Here is a 17,535-nt window from a genome sequence, read left to right as displayed (position 1 = left end):
AAACTGATCATAGCAACCATGCAGAACCATGACTTCATTGGTTCGAGTTGTTCAGGAGCACATAGGAAGAGGGGATGTCTGCCCGGAAAATCTGACAGTCTCTTTGAAGCCACAACCTCACAGGAAGATCAGAGGGATGATGTTACCCACCTGACAAAGCTATGGCTGCGTAGCACAGACTTAGCAGTTTTAATTCATGGAAGGGTGTTTAATCCATTTGCCCATTTCCAATTTTATTTCTATTATCTTAAAACCTTTAAAAAGAACAGCATCTGTTGCCATTTTCATATATATATATAAAAATATATTTAATCTTACTTAATTTTAATGTTTCTAGGTTACAAAATTTCCTTGATTTAGCCAAGGCTGTGATTGTATGGATCATACCATCATATGCATACACATATATATGCCTTCCTATCACCAGCACCTCCTACGACGCTGAGTGGGATTTCCATATGAGGAAGGGCTTCAAAATTAAACCATCCCAAAATACTTCTAAAAATGTAACCTTGGTGCCACTGAAATCAGTATGAATTTAGCGACTGGTTTCAGAACAATATTTGGTCTCTTCTCTCTTTAAATCCATCCCTATATGCCTTCAGTTATTTTCTTTGCCCTTTCCCTGACATTTGCTATTTTGGTTCTGGTTAGGGGAAAAAATAAAAGGCAAAAAAATACTGGTGTTCTGTGTTGGTGCATCATGAGACAAAGGATACAATGATCCATTATATTTTTATTTTAGAACTGATCAAAAATGGGATATATTAGACTGTACCTAGGAAAATTATTTTTCCAATTTGTTTTTCCTTCTTTTGTACAGTCCAGTATTTACTGGTACTCATCTTTCTTATTTTTAAAAATACAAGACTGCTCTGTATATATTTATGGTACTACCTTAGTATAGTCTATACATATTGCCTTTCTTTTAAGATAAGGAGAGATGGAAGCAAACCAGCAACAGAGGGTCCAGCCTTACTGTTACTGAAATTCCCTGCCAAAATTACCAGCAACTTCAAGGATAGAAATGAATTTTCCTGTGGTACGGTTCAGGATAACAGATTAATTGCCGTGTAGGGCTTTTTTTTTAATATATACATTGCATGTTTCTGTTCCAAAGCACTGAGGTGCAATAGATCTTAGCAACTTATTAGGAACATACATATTCAAATACATATATTTTCATAACCAAAGACCTGAGCACACTGCATCAAAACACAGAGCTCTAATGCTGGCAGAGCTCTTCATGATCTTAGTGGCATTTTTCACTGCAAAGGACTACAGAATACATCCCCATTCAAACCACATGACTTCAATTAATGTTCAATCAAATCATATCCAAGTGCTGTATTTCATAATAAAAAGGGCAAGCAGGGGTATTCAGATTGAAAAATTGAGCCCTAATTGATAATCATTTAAGTAAGCCTTTCTCATGCAAATACAGATAGCAAAGCTGAGTTTCCATTTTATATAGGCTTGATTTTATGAAATGCAGTGCATTCTTGTGGGATCACACTAACAGAACAGCCATTTTGAGATCTTTGCAACTGTATTTCAATTAGCTTAGTTACTACATGCTGAATTTGATCCGAGGAAAGAACAGCATTAGAAGGCTGACTTGGCTTTCTCTGCTGAATGTTGCATTACATAAATACGTGATTCACTTCAAACAGTACTCGGGAGGCACGGTGTTAGGATCAGATGAAATCAGAGAAATCTATGGAGAACCACCCCCTCCCTGCAGAATATTTCCCAAAAAATTTTTACATCTCTCTCCTGTGCTCAGTAAGGACCCAGACTTTGCTGTCTTCACTCCTCCTCTGCTAGCGATCCCTTACTCCAGGAACGTCCCCGTTTCCTCCAGGCTGAGCACAAGACACTGCCCAACACGGGTAAAGGTGAAAGGACCAGGCCCTAATTGATTTTTATTTCTTTCAGATATGATTTATAAGATATAATGGGGGCTCTAATAAATCACGCTATAAAAATGAAGAATAAGTCTGAGTCTAAGGCTTTTTACAGTGATTGCTTATGATGTAAGACCCTTTAATGACAGTAAGTTAAAATTGCATTGTAATGGCCCTTTGTAAATGCAATAAATCTCTGCTTTCAGTGCGCTGCGGACAGCCAGCAATGTGTGTGCTGCACATGATCCACCAGCACAGGCACTTGCTGCTGGCACACTCTTATGTAATTATGTCGATACTTGAGGAGCAGCAGCAAACCTCAGCACTGCTAGATTTACATTGAGAAAATGGTCAGGACCATCATGGTGTCGTGAAAGCGTGAAACAGTGTAAAATATCTGACTGGCTTTTTATTTGGAAAATTCAGAAAGAATATCCCTTCAAAAAAGCAGGAAGACGGATTATTGTTTTTAAATAACAAAAGGCAAAAACCTATTCCTACTGAGTCTTTCAATTTCCCAGAGACAAATACAAGACAGGACAGGCATTTTGGTCTGCGCAACCAACCTGAATACATCTTATTTTCTTAGTTTCCTGGCTGATCTACTCAGCATCCACACACACAAATCAAAACATGCACAGAAATACACCAACAGATTAACAGCTTCTTGTTTCAACTGCAGCAGAATCCCTCATCCTGCCCACCTTTGCCCTCTAAAAACACACTTGAAGCATTACCTGCATTTCCCTATTGAAATACAGAAAGATCTAGTCGGTTCAGGTTGCCTATGACTTCACATGCATCAGAAATTCTGCTGCAGATTTCACTTTGAAATTTCATCCCAATAACCCTATTCTAGTTGTCACTTTGGATTCTTGCACTGTTCATTACTCCAGATCAATTGACAGGTGGAGATGGTGCAGGCCATTGCTATGATTTGTCCAGGCATAAGCTAAATGAAAAACTTTAGAGTATTCTAATTTGATAACAGACTTCAGGAAAATGTATAAGGAGAACCCCCTACAAAAGCCTGGGCACCTACAACCTCTGTTGGAATGGAGGTCATGTCTACAGCATAAAAGGACATGGGCAAGCAGTTAAGAGACCTTCAGTATAGTCCAGCCCCGTCTTGTAGGGCCACTGCCCCAGCTACCACTGATTTTAATGGGATCCAGCCCGAGACCCATGCAGACCCACTTCAGAAAATTATTTTTCAGGACAAAGACAATTGTGAAATTGCCACAGCACTAAATGCAAAAGGGCTTGTCTTCACAGCAGCCTCCGATCTCTACTCTAAAAACAAAACAACATAATATCGGCCACATTGTGTAATTCCTCTTTCTTTTTTTAGCATGGATCTCCCCATTGCTTACAGTGTGGAGTTTTGCAAGAAAGCTAGTGACAGTACGTCTTAGCACTTCTTGGCAGTGTGTCCCGCATGCGGCAGAACTGATTTTAACTCAAGTTTTTTTGGTAAAGCACGTGTCGGGAAAAACCAAGAACAACCTAACTATGCTATAATAACTCAACCAATACCAGATTGAGTCAATTGCTCTTGTTTTTGTTGTTGTTGTGCTGGGGGAAGGGGAAGTAGTAGATCAACTACTATCTGAATTTTGCTTAAGTGATGTTGAAATTTAGTGTTCAGCTGCTATGAGTTCAGTGTTTATCCTACCAAGAAGTCCCAAAGGTGCTAGTGATTTCATTAAAAGAGCTAATGTAAATTTTAAACTGGTATAGATCTCCTGAAATGTTAGTTATGTCTATGCAGCAGGAAATCAATACTGCAAAAGTGCCTTCACTTTTCTAAAGAAAACATCTTTTGGAGAACCTGGTCCACTAAGAAAAGCTCATTTTATCTTCTAGGTGTCAGTGTGACATGAACCAAAGGCAAATCACAAGTTTGAAATTCTGTAGCAATTGTATGGTGTCTTCAACTCCAAAACACAAATTTATCTTCACAGGTTTGATCATCAGCTATAGCAACTCCTAAAACAGCACATTTACTATCTTCAAAGGATATCTGGGCTAGGACAACAGGGTAAGCCTTTGTTCTGATTAGGTGATCATTAGCTTTCATGCAGAACTGTCCACATATTGGACTTTCAAGATCTCACTTAATCAGAAATACACACATGCTATGAATTTACTAGAAAGCAGAGAGGGAAAAAAAAAGCTGAGATTTGGACAGATGATTGCAAGTAACTGAATTAATGCAGATTATCAAGCAAACATTTGTTAGCAGTTCTGACTAAAGTCATTATTTGTGTGCCCTACTTGCCTGCATATGTTAGCTCTGAAGAAACCTCTCTGGGGTTTCAGCTAGCATCTACAGCACACCACTAGTATGAAGAAGGGCCATATCCATATAGCTTACCAAATGAACATTTGCAATGGGGCACAAACAGCACATTCTGTTAGCTCATTAAACCAGATTGTTTGGGTATGCCTCAGCCCTCCTCCCTCATTTTCTGTGAATTTTACTCCATGTGGAATCGCAGGACATTAAATCTTGGTACATCATTTTCAAAATGGGAAAATAACTTTTCTCAGGTTACTTGCATTTTTTGGCACTCCCTTACAATGCATGTGTTGCAGTAACTAGCACAACAGGCTTCTGATTTCTGTTGAGCCCTCTAGATGCCCTAAAAACACCAAGTTAACAATAACAACCTGTGGGAAGAATTTACACTCCATGGATATAGTTTCGCAAACCAAGCTGGACTAGAGGAGGAGATACCCAAAGCTATGATTCTTCAAAAGGTGCAGCATGCATATGAGATGCATCAGTCAGCACAAAGACAGCAGGGTGGACACTCCCATCCCTCCTGCATCATGGGAATTTAGCACTCAGTCCCGGCATCCTCACTTCGGAAGCCAGAGTCAAAAAAGGATGTAGCCATGGGAGTTCAAACTTATGATTAGCAAAACATGAGCCCTGCAGATGTCATTTTTTAAGATGCATATTAAAATTTCCCAGCGCCTACAGTATTGTACCTGCCTGTGTCCAGAGCTACCTTAGTATTGTTGGTAACTACCTTGTATCAGTCTTGTTAATGCCCAGAATTTTTCGTTGCTAACAGGCTCAGTCCTTTAAAAGTACTTGAGCATGCCAACTACATACTGAATAGAAGCTGTGTTCAGAACTGTGCTCAAATGAAAACGGGATATTAGTAGTGAAAAACAGTTCCCCTTATGCAATAATCTAGCAGTTAAAGTTTTTGCTAAAGATGTGAAATTTTAAGTTTAGTATATTCCTCCAACTGCATGATTTTCAAGTTTTCACTGTCTCTGCTCAGGAGGCTTCCCTGCTTCAGACAGCTGCATAATCCAGGCAGTTAGCGAGGGTGATCCAGTCTGCACAGCACGGGGAATTCACAAAACGATATCCTGGATATGTGACAAAGCACTTTTTCCCAATAATATGGAACTAAGAAGCTGCTCCCGTGTGATAATTCCACACTACTGAACTCAGCAAGGTTAAGAACAGAAAACAGATACCTGTAGTGACGTTGCTGGAGACCACGTAACTTAAATTTTGTAGGATTTTTATATTTAATCGCTTGCTAGTTCAAAGTCAGTACCTGTTAGGAAGTGACCAGGTGTCATCGGGTGGCTGACTGTGTGATGAGCTTTAGTGATCTCTGCACAGCCCCTACGGAGAAGGAATGTACAAAATGCACAAAAATTAGCATCTCAACAGAAGTAAAGCGAACTTTTTCACCCCAGAGCCTGAGCAGTCCTGCCATGCTGGCAAGTGAGCTCCCAAGTCAGTGTAAGGACACATCACGTAATTTGTTCTGAACAAACCTGCATTTCCCAGGGCTATCAATCTGTCACCTTTCAGTCATGCCATGTAAATACAAGTATTCTTAAAATCTCTGAAGGCTGTCTTTTCATCAATATTTTAACATAAACATTCTTTTCATTTAAATGGAAATTGATCACTTGCATTTTATTACTTTTTAATATTTCAAAGTGCATTAAAGGAAAGCGATCTCAATTAAACTACTGCCAGGGTAAGTTTAACTTGGAAAAGCACTAGAACAAGTCGTTGCAAGGTTAGTGCCTTTTACAGCACATATGCTTTAGGTCTGGCATAAACGAACAACACAGAAGTGATCAATAAGCATTCTAGCCATTACATTCACTGCCTTCATGATACACCCAAAACTAGCTCAAAATCTTAGTAGAAACTAGTGTTAAGTATCCTTTCTCTACTCTACCTTATATAAGAGTCTTGTGAGGGGCTTTAATGAAGCGGAGGCAGTTTTTCAGTTTTTCCATCTGTTATCAAATCAACTCCTGCTAGAACAGAAACACAACTGTATTAAAATTTAAAAGTGACAAATACTGGTAAAAAAAAAAAAGTCTTTCAATGCTTCAGTAGCTTTGCTGTGCAGTTTAAAGAAGAAAACATTTTGATAAATAAAACATTTAAAAACCTGATTTAATTGAAAAAAAAGATAGAGCAGAAGAATAAATATAATGGTAAAAGTTGTAAACCAGAGCACAAAAAAGGAGGTTTAAATTAGAAATGTTATACTCCACAGCATTCAGATTTAAGTTTTAATTTGGGGTAACACCTTATTTTCACATTCTGCAGAAGCTGGGGGGGGGGGGGTAGGGGGGAAGCAAGCTTTGAAATGTGAACGTCACTGAACATCTTTAAAAACACCACATTTATCTTATTTAATATAGGGTCATAAGACCAAGTTGTAGAGTATTCCAAAACTGAATCCTTCTGTCCGTCTTCCCATTGGGAGGCCTAAGTAAGGACCTGCAGGGTAAAACTCCAAAGAACACTACAGTTTAGCTTCACTTATGTGCAGTGGACTAAAAATGAATACTTAATATTTATATGAATCACTGTCAGTGTCAAGTAAGATGAAGTTTATGAAAATAAAACTAAATCAAGGAAAGACTTTTAGATTCAGTGGGTAAATGCCTCTTTACAGTATTATTTATAGGTATTTTTCTAATCTGATCTGTCATCTTGTCTCTTAAAATTATTCAAAAGGGAAAAAGGAGGAACTACGGCAAACATAGATGCAAAAGTAATCCTGCTGAGAGCTGTGGCACAAATACGAGCAAAAGCTGGGGAGTTTGGAGCTGTGTTCCTAGGCCTCTTGTTCTCTGTATGTTCCACAAGAAAACCAAATCAGCCTATTTCATATATATAACCACCAATGTGAAGTACTTTTTTGTGCTTCCTTCATTCCAGTAGGAGTTCTTAGTGGTTGTATTTCTGCTAGGAGCAACATAAATAACTGACCTTTGATGTTATGGCATTTCTTGCAAATATAAGCTTTCCTGGCTCTTGACTTTAACAGCAAGGTCCAATTCAGACCATCAAGAAATTTCATCTAATCTCTTCTTAGCACAACTAAACCTATTTTTAGAAGCAAGATGTGCATGGTTACAGGTGTAGGAATCGTGCTAAACTTAAGCTGAGATCCTAGGTGTGAATGTTGGGAATGGCAGCTCCTTTTTGCCACCAGGATACTTGCTCACACCATTCATCCCAATAGCCAAGCAGGTTCTATTTAGCAATGCCAGCCTAGCAGCCCTCATTTGTGCTTGTGGTAGCTGGGGGCACATCATGAATTCCTGCAGCTGCAAAACTTTCAGTAAAAATCCCTTTCTGCGGTATCCTTTGCTCCTCGTTTTGAAAACTTCGGCAAAAGAACAAAAATGAGGTTTCTGCAGGGAGAAAGGCTGTATGTGACTTTGTCCAGATACAGCAGAAGGTTGGTCTAGAGGTTTTGCTACAAGAGCTGTAATGTACACAGTGGCATAGGGCTCAGAAGGACATTCAGGAAAGTCTCAGTAGAAGATTTATGTGCAGAAACTATGTTCCCAAGCCCTGTACCACGTTTCCTGAGAGACCAGAAGCTGTAAAAAAAAAAAAATCAATAAATATTTGGATACAAATGGAAAATGCATCTTCTCATTCACTACCTGCACTGCACATGATGCTAGCTGTAATCAAGAACAAATTCCAGACGACCCAAAGCTATCAAGCTGCAGAATCCCTGCTAGCGCTTACTGCAGTCCTGCTATTAAAATGCCCACAGGCCATGGAAACACTCTTAAGCCAAGTCGCTAGCCTAAATTATGAATTCTTACAGTTAATAGAACTCGCCACTAATTTGCACTTTAGGTACAACCTTTTTTTCCTTTTTTTTTTTTTTTTAAATAAATCTACCTTCATTGAAATGCTAAAGAATCACTAGTAGTTTTGAGCTTCTTGCTATGCTGAGGCACTGATTTTATTTTTTAAAGATACACATAGAAAGAGACAAGCTGAAAGTGGAGTGTCATTGGTCCTCTTTACCATTTATTCTACAGCCTCATTTGTCTCTGCATCATAGCTTTTGGAAACTCTGCAGATGAGGCTTAGGGAGCCTTCTCACACTATACAGATTTTTATTTTATTGTATTTACTCTGAAACAGCTTTTGGAGTATCAACAGTTATAGTATACGTATTCTGCTGTTTCAGATCTACAGCTGGCCAAATACATGTACATATATTTTCTATTTTGGAAAAACAAAAACAAACAAACTTTTCTGCCCCCTCTTAAAGAAAGTGTATTAAAAGTCTCTTTTCTTCATGAGAAAATTTTTTCTCCCATTATTAGTTTCTTTCCTCCCTCAACTTTACTTCAGAAAAAAGTAAAAAACTAAAATGGTGGGTGGAAAGAGCAAAAGAGCCAGTGTAAGGGGGAATGACAGAAATATAAAAAGCAGCTTTCTGCACAAACCTACTTATCTGTTACAACCTTTGGAAAAGGAAAAAGCCTTGCCAGTTTCAAGTCTGCAGGACACATAAGGCAAATATTGTTGAACATTTTCAAGAAAAAAATGACTTTTTTTTCCAATTTCCATTGAGTTATTTCCAAATAACATTCCACATGTCCTGCTTACAGTCCTTTAGCTTTGTGTTGGGTGAGTTTTTCTTGTTTGCAAATTAGCTGAGGATAAAAACAGGTTTCCACATAGATCAGGAAGATAGGGGCTTGCTTGTGAATGTTTCTTCACGTTTCTCAGCCTGGCTTTGTGTTTTTGTGTCCCTTTCTGGACACAAAACCACTCTTCCTTTTAGAAGGATCAACATCATCTTGTCTTTCTTGTTGTTCCCCTTTCACCCAGAGGCTGTGGCGCCAGTTCTGTTTTTAAGCACCATTTAATTGTTGGATGACTGACCTGCTGCTCACAGAGCATGAGATGCTATGCAGCAGAGGAACTGCAGTCATCATCAGACATTCAAAGGACACTCTCTTGAAGCAGAAGTACAGAAGATAGTGGGTTCCAGTATAAGCAATGAGAAAGAAAATGTCAGAAGTAGGACATAGCAAATAGGAGACAGGAGGAGGCTTCAGAATTGGAAGAACAAATGACTGTGAGGAGAGGGAGGTCCCACTCTTCAGTGCCCACTACAGCAGAAGAACAGCATTGGGACCCTGAAAAGGGAATGCAGGATGACAGATCACCTGCTTAGTAGCAGAGAAACAAGACTGTCAAGAGCTTGACATCTCAAACTGTGTTAACCAACAACAAAGCCCTCCTCCTTTTCCAGCAAGGTGAGAACATAATCAGACTAATTCCAATGAGTAAGCAACATGCCAGTACATTCGCATGTGCCACAAGCAAGAAGGCAGCCCTCACAAGAAGACGGGAATTTGCAGTAATAGGTTTTGTAGTAAGAAGAGCACATTTTGCTGTTGCAAGCTTGCCAATAAAGTGTTAGGCTCCACAGTGAAAAACCTCTTGCTCTGGAGAAGCCTTTGCTGTAGGGGCGTTTGAGGTTTTTGGGCAGTGAGTTCAGATGCACTCATCTTTTATTGTGGCCTGAGAAGGTCAAACACCTTGATGACTGGCATGAGAGCTTGGCAGGGAGAAAAAAAAAAAAAAGGCCAAATTCATCTATTTAAGAGCCTATGGCAGAGACTTCACCATTCCAACCTAGCCAAAACAGCTTCTCCTCTTAAGAGTCCTGCACAATAATTATGGTCTTCACCACACACAGACTTCTTTCAGCTGTGATCCAACACTAAATGGGATTTCAGGAGGGGGAAATAAAAAATAAAAAAGCTGGCCTAATAACTGCAGATGGTACTTGTGGAAGTGAGAAGGAGCCACAAGGCTCTTGCTCTGTCAGACCAAAGGATGCAAGTGTCTGTGTCAGTCCCCATAGGTATTATTCCAGGGATGATTCTCATTGCACATCAAATCCAGGGACAATTAGCAGCCCTTGGCCCTTGTTTGACCACGTCACTTAAAAAGGAAGTCTGAAATAAACACAGTCTTCAGTTGAGGATATGTGATGTCTAATGAAAAGATGACTCCAATATGAACGTGTAGGATTCAGTGGCAGATACAGTGACTGAGCTGAAACAACAAGGAAGAGGCACGGTAGAAAAAAGCAGTATCATCTCGTGTAGGAAGCACAGGAACGCACTAATTCTTGATCTAACTGCAGAATTGACCTCTGGCAAGCCCCAACTTCTTGATAGTGATTTTTCCATCTGTAATCAAGAAAACAGAGCATTATTTATCTACCTCTTCTGGGTATTGTGGGGATTAATTAGCTAATTTCTGCACAGTAATTTGGAGATAAAGTTTTACAAATTTCCAGTATCATGTTTGCTTTAAGCAGGTGAAGTGAGGACATCTTTTTGACAACAGAAAGAAGTTCTCCTCAAAATAAATCAGAGGGATCAGAAGGCAATCTTATTTTTGCTTCATTCTGATTATTCAGCATTCCTGAGTAAGATTGACAGGAAACGAGAAAGCAATGCTTTCATGATTCAGGGAGGTAAAAATTAGGACCATTTAAGACTATCTACAAAACCTTTCTAAACAATAGTTTTAAAAAAATCAGAAGATTCTTTTTGCTCCTTCAGATGAAAAATTAAAGCAGAACATGCGTAACAGATTATTGACAGTATTGACTACTACATAATATCTAAGTAATGACAAACTTTAAAAAGGGAATTATATATATGTCCCAGAGAAATTTTAAAATGAAGCTTGAAGAATTAAAGCACTAGTAGACTTATTCATACCCTACATATTAACTGGTTCCAGTTTACAGCAACCTCATAAAGCCAGAAAATAGTCTAAGTGAATCTAATGAATATAATAATCTAAGTGAAAAATAATCTAAGTGAACCCATCACCTCCACAACCTATGTAATCTAAACGGGGATTTCAAACTGAAGGAGGAAGTTATACATCAGCCCTGAAGTGGCAACAGAATGAGCCCTTGACTTTTATCTTGCCTGTTGTCAGCAAACACGCTGCCTTCCCAGAGCAGGCAGACTAAGTACGAGCTGAGAGCTGTGTCTAGCAAAGCGGGTCTCTTCCAAGAAGACCAACACCCTACAGAATGAGATGCCAGAGCAGATGCTGCGTGTGCTGAAGCCCGACATATGCTGAAGCTCCCTGAGCAATCACAGAAAGGCAAAAAGCATACTGGGATCAGTCACATTTCTTGGCTGGGGTGGGCTAATCTCTAGGATCATCTTTATTATTATGAGCCCTCTGACACAAAGGCACCAGGCAGATATTGAAGATAAGCTGATAGCTTCCTGAGGAAACACGCAGCTGGAGGCGGCAGAGGTGCTACTACAGATGAGGGTGAGAGGAAAGGAGTCAGGGCAGACAGAAGAATGCCACTTGGACCTTTTCTGTCACTTGCAGTATGCTAGAACAGGTAGCAAGCTAGTTACTCCCCCAAAGACTCATGGAGTGAGGCAGACAATACAAGAGTTGCACATCTCCTTTGGAGATGCAAATCATTTTGAAAATATCCTCTAAGACACAGACCACAAGGTGCGTTGGGCATGCATGAACAGCACAAGACTCACTCACTGGTGCCTTCTTCCACTCTAATAGTCCAATAATCCCCATTATAGGTGAGCAGAAAATGGCTATGAAATCTCTTGGGGGGCATTCTGGTCCTTGAAAAAAAATGTACTGCTTTTCGAGAGTTAATTCTAACTCATATTTACCGTTGTGTTTTTTTCTTTATGACATACAGGGATGGCCTGAAATTGCTTTTATCCTGGTTGTCTAACTCAAGGCATCTAAAATGTCAAACTGGACCTCCCTGTTTTTTTTTTTTCCTGGGGCAATCCCTGAAGGTACCAGGAATTACTCCTTTTCTAAACAGAAGAATGAGGGAAAGCTGCTGGAAGTTTAACCAAAAAAAAACCACAACACTTTCCTCCCCAATGTTCATTGATTACAATTAACATGAAGTTAATCAAAACTCAAAGCAAAACAAAAAGAAAGGTCAGAAAGAAATAATATTAGAAATATGTTCCCCTGTCAATTGCTTGCTTTTCAGGCTTTAGCAATGTAACTTCAAGACTTATGCAACCACCATAGAATTTGCTAGGTCTGAATTCTACTTTAAAAGCACCCATAAGCAGAAACTTCTCACCAATCAACTCCTTCATATCCAAGCCCACTTTTATTCTCCTAAGGGAAAAAAAAAAATAAAGGAATAAGCTTCCTTTTAAGTCTCCTTCATATTTTCAGCCTCCTCAGATGCCACTGCAGCATCAGAGAAAAAATATCAGGCACCTTCCTTCCTGCTTACTGCAGATTGAGTCAAGGGCACTTTGATTCACACAGGAGACACTGCCTCACAGTACACAGCCTTTGCAGAAAGAAACCTGGGGGAATCAGTTTATGGCAGGTTTCCTATTGTGCTAGGTTAAAAACATATGCATCCCTGAACTTTTAGCTGGGAACTTTTAACTGGAAAAAATGGTATTTGCTAGAGCTACATAGCCAAAAAACGTATTTTAAAAATACATGCTGTAATCAAATGTCTGTTTGTAACATTTATGACTTGGCAAATTGACTTGCACATCAGACACATTTTGATGGTTAATTTTGAGCTCTAATGCAGCAGAGCAGTCTTCTCTCTGCCTGGTGTCTATCCTTTTCAAAAGGCAAAGGAGTGCATAAATTATGTTTAAAAAGAGGTAGGCATTTTCTACCCACAGTGTAGAGTCACTGTAGGTGGATTATTATCCAGGAATACCAAAGAGGTAGGAAGTCTGTGATTTAACCCATTCTTTGTACTATCTCCTTGCCTGCTATTGTTTTTATTGCAGACAGCCTGAAATTATGTGTATGATAGGATTTTTCAAGTAGTTCAGCAGCACAGCAACTGCATTTCGGACAGACAGCGGGAGTTAAAACCCTAAAGCAAGAATTTTGTTCTGAATTAATAGCAGGTAAACCCTGCAGGAGCATCCAGTTGCCCCTGCTGATGTTGGCACTATGAGGTTGTTACAGTTTACTCTTGTTAATATTTCCGTCACCAGACTCTGTACTAAAATTGCCATATATTAGCAGAACAGGATGGACTCTGAACCATCTTACAGATGATGAGCGGGATTTAGAAGCCTATTTCTTCTACACTATCTGTCTGTACTACTTGGAAAACAGAAAGCAGTAGCTTCCACACTGCACTGAGAAATGTGTATGTTAGGGATATGGCATGACCTCTAGCTAATAAAAGTAGGCAGAGATGTTCAGCTGAACAGAGATACCTGCACTTACTCCAGCTGAGAACTTGGCCTGTAACATGGAGGTCAAAATATTTTGAATTGGGATAAAAATAATCAGCATCAGGGCTGAATATTCCTAAATCCCAGCAATCTGCCTACAAGTGCTGGCTATGAGCATCTTCAGAAATAGGACCTACAAGAACAGCAAAAAAGAGAAGGGTTTATAAATGTTTAAGAAGAGTTTTAGATTTTCTTAGATGTCACTGCTCAGCTTTCTGTAATCACAAAAAGAGGAGTAATAATGTTTTACTTGTCCATTACATCTTTTTCCAGAACTACAAAATACTTCAGAAGAATGTCAGTCCTGTCCAAACCTCTAGTGAGATATGCAAGAATTCTTCCAATTTTCTCACAAAGTGGGCAAACTGAGGCATAGAAACTGTTTTCTCAGGCAATTCAAAATAAATCATTAGCAGAAAAAGAAGGAAGGGATCCTACCTCCCACAGCCAGAACAAACAAAACAAAAAAGATTTCACCAGACACACCAGTGTAAATAGATGTAAACAGGTCAAAACCAATACTACTAAATCCAGGAATACCTGTTTGGTGCTTAGTTCCAAAGAATGCTGCTCTAAAACCTAGTATTTCTTCTCCCTGAGAATGGTGGCAAAGACTCAGTATTTTCCAGGCAAATTGACATCTTCCATGCAGTCTTGGGCTTCCTTGAATACTCTTTTTCCACCAGAAGACAAACCAATATCTTATTATACTCAGCAAGTGCCACGAAGATGCAGGCAGGGATGTAGCCTGCCCCATCCCCTCCTGCCCACGCGTAGCTGAGAGGAGTCTCCAAGAGACCAGGCAGGGTGAGCCAGACCTCAAGAGGAGGTAGAGGAAGGATGTTTTTCTATTGCAATAAAAATAAGAGCTGTGGCATGTTAGTTAACAGAGCTGGTTGTGCCTGAGGACACGAACGAAGGAGGAATCCCTCAAGGGGAATGCAGAAACACGTCACTTCTCCTTGCCACCTTCTGCAGATGCTGCCTTAGCCACTTACCCATGTTGCCATGTTGGTTTAAAGCTATTGCCAATGAGCTGCAATTCTCATTTTTCACTGTGAACCTTGGGGGGCACTTGTCAGAGTTTCCATCATAGTCCGGTATTTCCAACCCCAGAAAAAAAGGACACTAAATAATAGCAGACCCCCTTCAGCAGCCTGCACATGGGGCTGCAAAGGGAACCATCTTAAATCCCACATGAATTTATCCTTTCCCGTCCCCGTTCCTGTTTGCAGTGTCTATAGCAACACCAAGCAACTTCAGTTAACCAGCTGAGATCAGCTGTCACGCAGGGAGCACTCAAGTTCAAGCTCCTTGCTAAACAAAAGTTTGGGCAACAGCTTTCTGACTACGTGAAGCTCCTGAGGTAGGTCTTGGCTGCATAAAGCACTGCTCAGCTCTTCTCCTAGAGTTCTTGTGCAGTTTTATCTTGTTTGATAATTGATCCTGTCACCCGGTACTTGCTGGCATACCTGAGGTGAAAACCGTACCTGTGATCTTGTCAGGGCTGAAAGTTGTATTTTGCAACTATTTCCACTTTGCACCCAAGGGAGAGAAAAGAGAATACAGATACTTCATTTTCCCAATCTATTGTAACACAAATTAAAGTGAATGATTTTAGGATGACATATGAACTAAGGGCACCATCAGCACAAATCCAAATTCCATTTGAAGACTGCCAAATGCTGTTGCTCAGGAATTAATAGATATATTTCCAAAAATAACTTCTCTGCCATGAAATATTCACATAAGATTCCCACCAAAAAATAAAATAAAGCATACTACTGTCTTTATTACTTTATTGCCCTGAATGTTCTTTAGGATTTGCTTACTGGACCATCCAGAGGCCCTGGTAAGGAACAAGGCCATGCTACGCTACCTCACTGAATTAAGGAGACTGAGATTGATTTCAATGCTAATTAATGTGAGCAAAAGAACCTTAATTTATATCCATCCATCAATATATATATATTTAAACTCTGAGAAGCATTTTTTTCCCCACAAACGTAGAAGTATTCTGCAGTAATGACACATTAGGTATAGCCCAGAAAAGATATCTTTCTAAAGAAAACAGAGCAGAGATCCTCTCCTAGCATTAACGTCTGGGGCCTTAAGTTACTACATTTTTTAATTTAGGAAAGTTACTGAGAATTTTAATAAGTTTTCATACTCCTCTTAAGCCCTGAAAAGATGAACTGATACCAGCCAAGCTATTTCTCTATATAGGTGCGACTTTTTAATTAAGTAATCCCTACACATTTCTGAATATTTCTAAAGCACTCATAAAACAGTTGTATAATATACACCACAGACGGAGCCATCTGAGGTAAGGCCACTGACCTCCTGTACTAGAGTCCACTAATTATTCCAGATTTCCTTGTGCACATTTCCAATTGTGTCCCTCTGTATGAAGGGGATAACACCAGTGGAAACAGGCATTAAAATGCTGTTTCTCGCTACCCGCAGGTATTTTTATTGCCTATATACTGTACCTTTTTCTCAGCAGAACGTTTTCCCATAATAGATAGAAACTAAGGCAGCGTGTTAATGCCTATGTACCCAGTTTACCATCTCAAACCACAACGTATTAAAATGAGCTTCCCAAGGGTGATGGATATTTTCCTCAAGGATGGCCACCATCCTAGGCCTTGTCAGCTTTCTGCATTCAGTTCTCTTAGCTGACCAGTTATTACAGATCCTTCAGTTACTCTTTTTTAAAATCATCTTTTGGCAAGCACCATCCCGAGGAAGAACATATTGAGAAGCTACTGGTTTAAGGAACTGCAAACAGAAGGGCTCAGAGCACAACTGAGCGCTTGCCTGAATCCAAACAAATGGTGTAACGTGCTACTGTATTACCTTAAAAGAATTAGATGCCACGTTGCTTATACAGTGCAGTTATTGTAGCTTTCTCAGGAGACTGCCCTGACACACCTCTAGCTTGTGCCCTCTGCCAAGGGAAACGCACGCAGGGCCACAAGGGTAGGTTTGAGCCGACCGAAGCAGGGTGCACTGGCAGCCACAATACTGGGAGCTGACGGATCCAGCGCAGCAGCCTGGATGTTATCCATCTCATTTCAGTATCTAATCTCTCTAGACACTTATAATATGCCACTCACTGGTGTGCTCCATCTTAGCTGATAGTGAAATCATTTAGTAGAAGTGGGTAGTGAGGTAGGTGACAAGCTGATTGATGGCAACATCTTCATTTAAAGCTATACAACAATGCCAGACAGAGGCCTCACACAGCTCAGGAATACAGGTCTGCTGAACGTTGTTGGTATCCGTGCAAGTTTATCATGCGAAGTGTGGCCTGTAGAGCCTACCAGAACATCTTCCTAAAAAGCTGAGCTACCTCAAACCCATTTCTTAAACCAAACAGCATCAGCATCTCAGAGGACAGCATCTCAGCGAGATGACGATGAGAATAGTCAGTTCTCCCTCCTCACAGTGACAATCTGCTTTTCTACTTCCTTAGGGTAACCAGAAAGTATCGATCTCTTGAAGCTGCCTCTAACTGTGATCTCATACCCCAGTGGCAAGCTGGTGCTGTCAGAAGGCAAGCATGTACACACACCAACGTGTCTCATCCTCAGCACCCCAGCTTTGTCCTGCACAGCACGCAAGTGGGAGCTGCACAGACCCTTCGAGGCAGGTTTTAGTTGCAACAAATAGATGAGGGAAGCCAGGGAGCACCAAACTTACAAATGTAATACAGAGAGGCTCCTGCAGAGAGCGGTTCCTGCATGTTACAGCTCTGGAAAACCCTTGCCTTTCTGCCTCTTCATGGCACTCCTGCTCAGAGATCCCATGAGGACAGACCAGATCCTGCAGGGATTGCCATAAGAAGTCCACCCTTATTAACGTGCCTCCAGTCTAAGCCAGGGTTCCATGTCAAGGAAAAGGGGGCTGCATCAAGTTAGGGAGCAGCAAAGACCGTTCCTTTCCTTTCTGAAGGAGTCTTGAGCACATCAGGTTGATCATTCATGGTCACTTCTCCTCCCCATTCCTTAATCCCGGCTGTTTCTAGGGAAAG

The 17,535-nt window shown here is 40.2% G+C and overlaps 1 protein-coding gene and 2 long non-coding RNA genes across 9 annotated transcripts in view; 1 reads left to right on the top strand and 2 right to left on the bottom strand.

The window, feature by feature from the left end:
* The window catches only part of KCNC1 (potassium voltage-gated channel subfamily C member 1), a 126,865-nt gene that overhangs the window by 6,173 nt on the left and 103,157 nt on the right, over window positions 1-17,535 (top strand). The gene's annotated exons all lie outside the window — the stretch shown is intronic.
* LOC121070365 lies at window positions 352-14,174 on the bottom strand. 2 transcript variants are annotated; one of them, XR_005820032.1, is made up of 4 exons: window positions 14,040-14,174; window positions 7,183-7,299; window positions 6,134-6,212; window positions 352-5,562 (listed from the first exon to the last, which is right to left on the bottom strand). It is a non-coding gene; the product is annotated as an uncharacterized LOC121070365 (long non-coding RNA). The 2 variants fall into 2 exon arrangements; XR_005820031.1 differs by lacking the exon at window positions 7,183-7,299.
* The window catches only part of LOC121070364, a 54,951-nt gene continuing 52,342 nt past the window's right edge, over window positions 14,927-17,535 (bottom strand). Inside the window, exon 3 of the long non-coding RNA XR_005820030.1 lies at window positions 14,927-15,035. This is a non-coding gene — a long non-coding RNA (uncharacterized LOC121070364). The remainder of the gene's footprint in view (window positions 15,036-17,535) is intronic.

Source organism: Cygnus olor, chromosome 5 (assembly GCF_009769625.2).
Source record: "Cygnus olor isolate bCygOlo1 chromosome 5, bCygOlo1.pri.v2, whole genome shotgun sequence".
NCBI classification, from domain to species: domain Eukaryota; kingdom Metazoa; phylum Chordata; class Aves; order Anseriformes; family Anatidae; genus Cygnus; species Cygnus olor.
The sequence above is the reverse complement of the archived record's forward strand: the minus strand, read 5'-3'. Positions and strand labels throughout refer to the sequence as shown.